Raw genomic sequence first — 5,893 nt, 5'->3', positions numbered from 1 at the left:
AATTACTGTCATCTTAGACTATTTTACTTAAAATAACAAATAAACATTGTGAAGTTATACACAAAGATAATTCTACATACAATTATAACTGTAATTCGTACGATAGAAAAAGCAGCACTGAATTTCCTTTTTCCATTAATTTTTGTGAAATGGTTTTTAGTTGGTTGGAAGAGTAAAAACGACGACTTGCTTACTAACGAAAGGGAAAATAAGATACTAAAGAAAAAATTATAATTGTAATATAATAAAATATAATGTTTTAGATAATCTAAAGATCATAGAAAATAATGTCGAATTATTCAACGATTCGTCAGGTTTTGTAGTTTAATATTTGGGTGACAATGATTGGTACAATAGTTTCAATAATTTTTCGATTACTGTCACGGCAGTAATTACTTACGAAGACAAAGGCTTTACGCTATTAATTTCACCAATACCGTCTACAGTCACGTGCAACCTAACCTGTCTTAGTATGGGTTATATATTTTTGCATATTTATATAGAAATACATATTCTAAATACAATGCGTATTAAATATATAATATGCATTTATTTATAAAAACATGCAACATAAAAATGCTTTTAAATTTAATGTAAAGAAAAATGATTTTTGAAAAAACTGTCAATATGTATTTAGTTAGTAATTGGGATGTCAATAATTCGATCGAACACGTTTTACGAGTGACAATAATAACTCTCGAGATACATTTTCGAAACAAAAGTAAAGGTTCAGAAAGTTGCAACAAATTTTGTCTTCAATTAAACAGATTAAACAATAATAAACACAAAGAAAAACTTATGCTTTTCATGAATTAACACTAGAACTACCGACGATAAATGCATATTTACTTCGATCGCTGGATAAACGTGGAAAACTTTTGAAAATTTAGAAATTGCCTAATTTCTTCACTCTCGTATCATAATAAAATCTGCAAAAGATCTGAGAAAATGTATTGTCATAACATTGTAAGAGTGTATTGACGAGTCATTTTGACTGGTCTGGTAGTTCTAGTATTAATACAAAAATTATTCAATAATGTGTCATTTCTTCAAATGTCAGTAATTCCGTCTTTTACCTTATTACGGTTTAATAAATTAGATCCGCCAATCGTGCAGCCCGTTTATCAACCGTCTCTGGGAGGGTGCCGTAAACTTGAAATATCCACGGACAATAATTCGCCGATTGCTTCTCGGCTAACATTATTGCCCACGTGACTGTACCCCGGCCGGAGAAGTGTCCCCCTCGGCTCTGGGACGTGCTGCATTATAAACGCTGCCTTTACGATCCCGCGCGCCGACAGATAGCTTCGACAATGTTTGCACCGGTGCCACTGTCCTCCTACCCCACGCCATGTGTCGAACACACGGCGTGCACCGTCGTCGGGCAATAAGCCCCGTGGCCGGAGCGGGACGCGCAAGTACACGCGGAGGCACGTATTTCTCCGATGACCGTGGAATCCTCTTTACCTGAGGCATCACGACCGAGTCAATACCAACTCTTATGCAATCTAATTTGTTCCGTGCACCGTTTCATTTGATCTAGAATTTTTTCTGATAAATCGAGTTTTTGGGAAGTAGAGCTTTTGACAAAATTAATTTATTGAAAACTTGAGGTTTTGAAAAGTCGAATTATTGAAAAAATTAAATTTTTGAAAAGTCGAGTTATTGGAAACGGGAGTTTTTCGAAAATAGAGCTCTTGAAAAAGTAGAGTTACTGGAAACTTGAGTTTTTAAAATATGAAGATTCTGAAAACTTAAATTTTTGATAAGTCGAATTATTGAATACTTGAGCTTTTCGAAAATAGAGCTCTTGGAAAGTAGAGTCTTTGAAATATGAAGCTTCTGGAAACTTCAATTTTTGAAAAGTCGAGTTATTGAGAACTTGGAGTTTTTCGAAAATAGAGCTCTTGAAAAAGTAGAGTTTCTGAAAACTTGAGTTTTTGAAATATGAAGATTCTGAAAACTTAAATTTTTGAAAAGTCGAGTTATTAAAAACTTGGAGTCTTTCGGAAATAGAGCTCTTGAAAAAGTAGAGTTTCTGAAAACTTGAGTTTTCGAAATATGAAGATTCTGAAAACTTAAATTTTTGGTAAGTCGAATTATTGAATACTTGAGCTTTTCGAAAATAGAGCTCTTGAAAAAGTAGAGTTTCTGGAAACTTGAGTTTTTAAAATATGAAGATTCTGAAAACTTAAATTTTTGATAAGTCGAATTATTGAATACTTGAGCTTTTCGAAAATAGAGCTCTTGGAAAGTAGAGTTTTTGAAATATGAAGCTTCTGGAAACTTCAATTTTTGAAAAGTCGAGTTATTGAGAACTTGGAGTTTTTCGAAAATAGAGCTCTTGAAAAAGTAGAGTTTCTGGAAACTTGAGTTTTTGAAATATGAAGCTTCTGGAAACATAAATTTTTGAAAAGTCGAGTCATTGAGAACTTGGAGTTTTTCGAAAATAGAGCTCTTGAAAAAGTAGAGTTTCTGGAAACTTGAGTTTTTGAAATATGAAGCTTCTGGAAACATAAATTTTTAAAAAGTCGAGTTATTGAAAACTTGGAGTTTTTCGAAAATAGAGCTCTTGAAAAGTAGAGTTTTTGGAAACTTGACTTATTGAGACCTTGAGTTTCTGAAAAGTGGAGTTTTTGGAAACTTGAATTTCTGAAAAGTCGAATTATTGAAACAACAGACAGAATCGAAAAAGTTGAAAATAGGCACTCCCACTCTATCGCCCACAACTTCCTTATTTATGAATAGATTTTGCTCAGGTTGGGCTTGTTTTCTTCGTAAAGGTGGGTACTCAATGTAAAAAATAAGTAACTGGTCGTCACATAATAATTTCTATGTTTTCCAGGCGATGTAATGAACATTTGATTTTAATTTTACATTGATTACCTTCAAATTTAATATTCTTCAATTTGATAATTCTTTGTATTTTATAAACTAGTGTTATTAAAAATTTTCGTGAGCCACCTTAAACAGTAGTTTCCTGTTCCCCTCTGAAAAACGGGTAAAAGAAGAGGCTTCCGTCCTTGAAAATGTCCCACCTCGCGGGCCCACGGAAAAGGGACTTTCACCTTTTTCCCCTACCCGTGGAACATGTGTCTCTAAGTTGCCGACGATTTTCAGCAGGTCGCGAACACATGTTCCGGGTTGCCGTTCGGCTCGTAAATGCAAATTCACCGGTGGAACGGTCGAGGTTTGTAGTGGTGGCGGCAGCACACCAGCGACACATGGTGCTCACGGCGTGTCCTGTGCCTCTCTTTCTCCTCTATTGCCATAATGTTCGCTCGTCCATCCTCTTCAAAGGCGTACCATAAACGTTCGACCCCGAGGAAGGCTGGCGGCCGAGTATGTTGTGCAAGTCGAACGGTAAAAACGGGGGACCGAAACGCAACGGGCGACTTCGAGAGGCCGCAAAATATATAATCTCTCGAGTGTTCGTAAAAATCTTCGTCCCAGTGGAACATATGCAGATTCAGTATTTATGATAATCGGATCGGATATAGAGGATGAATAAATAAGAACTATTATCTAAAATGAAACGTTTTAATGGATTATGTAGCAGTTTGATTTTTTTATATTTTTTTTTTAGATGTCAAGGTGACCTTGAATTTTGTCAAGGTCAATGCAGCTTTTTTTTTAGTACCACGTTCGGGTCGATGGAAGAACGAATCCAACAAGCATGGTAGTATGTATTATACTTAAAGATAGATACATTGACCTTGGAAAAGGTCAAGGTCACCATGGTCATTTGGTTGAATCACAAAACGTTTTAAAGAGTCATACATCATTTTAAGGGATAAATCGGATGGATATCAATTTGATTATTTTATGTTATTTCTTTTTAGATATCAAGGTGATTTAGAGTTTTTTCAAGGTCAATGCATCTTTCTTTCAGAGTCACGGTATTGTCGGTGGAAGGACGAATTCGGGGATCTATAGCATGATGGTATTAAAAAAAATGCATTGACCTTGAAAAAACTCAAGGTCATCTTGATATTTAAAAAAAAATTAAGTTGTGTATATCCAAGAGAATATCATTTTGGATCAAAAAGAATGTTCTAAAATAAAAGTTTCTGCAATTTCATAAGAAATTATTTTATTTAAATTAAGATTCAAAGTATTGAAATGAAATAAGATATAAATAAATGAAATTGTATCCATCCTACGAAACGCACAGTTCAAGAACAATAAAGGAAGAGACGAAATCTTCTCGGGGAGCCACCACGCGACACACCCAAGGCCAGTGCACTTGCGCGCGCTTCCTGCACGCACCGTTTCGCAATATTAACGCGTATTTAATTGCGCGTGCGAGGCTCCGTTTAATCGGTGGATATGCGCCGTGGAAATGTCTGAAATGGTCGTGCACCAGCGGGACCTTAAGAATTCTTCAATGCCAAGAAATAGCCTACATAGGAAGAAAATTATACTGTTAAACAATCGACAAAGCAACTTGGAACGGTTGCAATTAATTCGAACTTTATAGGAACCTTGTTATTAATTATAATAACATTGCCTTATGGCAAACAAATTTTTTACTCCGGTCTTTATACAGTAATTTAGAGAAATCTATGTTTGCGTAAACATCCGAGGTCTAATTAATGACAAAATAAATTTGGTTCGAAGTAGAAGTGATTCTCCAAAAATAAAATCCTGTTACAAATATGACTATTCAAGAATGCAATAAAACAATCTGCGACATGAAAAATATAATTACTTTAACCATATATATAAATTAATAATAAGCAATTAAATTATTTTTTATTGAAGAACACATTGCAACTGCATCATAATTGCTCATCGACCTTTTCCTTCGAGATAACAGTAATAATAATTAGGTTCTAAATGAAATTCTTGAAGAAAATAATCCCCTTCCAAATCTGCCACTTTATTCAAGAATCCAATAAAAGATTTAAAAAAGATTAAGATTAAATTTTAATGAATTATGAACCATTTCAAGGGACGTATCGGATCGACACAATTGAATTTTTTTATATCTTATTTTTTTCGAGATATCAAGATGACCTTGAGTTTTTGCAACGTCAATGCAACCTTTTTTTCCTACCACGTTGTTCTTGATGGAAGGACGAATTCAGCGACCCGTACCATGAAGGTATAAAAAAAAGGTGCATTGACATTGAAAAAACTCAACGTCACCTTGATATCCAAATAAAATAAGATATAAAAAAATTCAATTGTGCCGATCCGACGCATCCCTTGAAATGGTACATAATTCATTAAAACGTTCCCTGATATAACAAATAATTAACAAGTTATTTTACACTAGTTCTTATTGAATCACCCTGTATATTAATAATAACAAATTAATTATTTCTTATCGGAGAACACATTGCAACTGCATCATAAAATTCCTGAACATATTCCTCCGAGATAACAGTAATAATTGATAAATTTCTTTAGCAAGCACCCTGTCCTTACCCTCAAGTCTACCTGTAGTACACACCCCCATCGTCTAATTACGAACAACTAACCCTCGAACGGGTCCCGTGTAGGCACTTGCATTCCCCCTCCCCCCGGAAAATAGCAGCCGAAAATCCGATTTAATGGGAATTTATGGATCACGAAGGTGGTTCCTCAGGTTGAATCCGGCCACCAGCTAAAGCAATTAGCACCTGGTGGTAAGCTACGGCCACCAGCTCGCGTCGTAAAAGGGCGCCGAACTGTCTGCCCCGAGGACGACCATCTGGGCGTTTATGAAGGGGAAATCCCGGGAACTCCTTTCAATGTCCGATCGAAAGACACGCAGCCTTTAATCTCGTTATTCTTTTTACAACCTTTTTACAGACTGAAAAAAAGGAGGATGGTGACTTTTGCTCGAGGCACCGTACACCTTAGCACGTGTGGAACAATAGGATTAGCCGTACAAGGTGTCCATCCT

Source organism: Dufourea novaeangliae, unplaced genomic scaffold (assembly GCF_001272555.1).
Source record: "Dufourea novaeangliae isolate 0120121106 unplaced genomic scaffold, ASM127255v1 scaffold23, whole genome shotgun sequence".
In the NCBI taxonomy this organism is placed as follows: domain Eukaryota; kingdom Metazoa; phylum Arthropoda; class Insecta; order Hymenoptera; family Halictidae; genus Dufourea; species Dufourea novaeangliae.
This window is presented reverse-complemented; position numbering follows the sequence as displayed.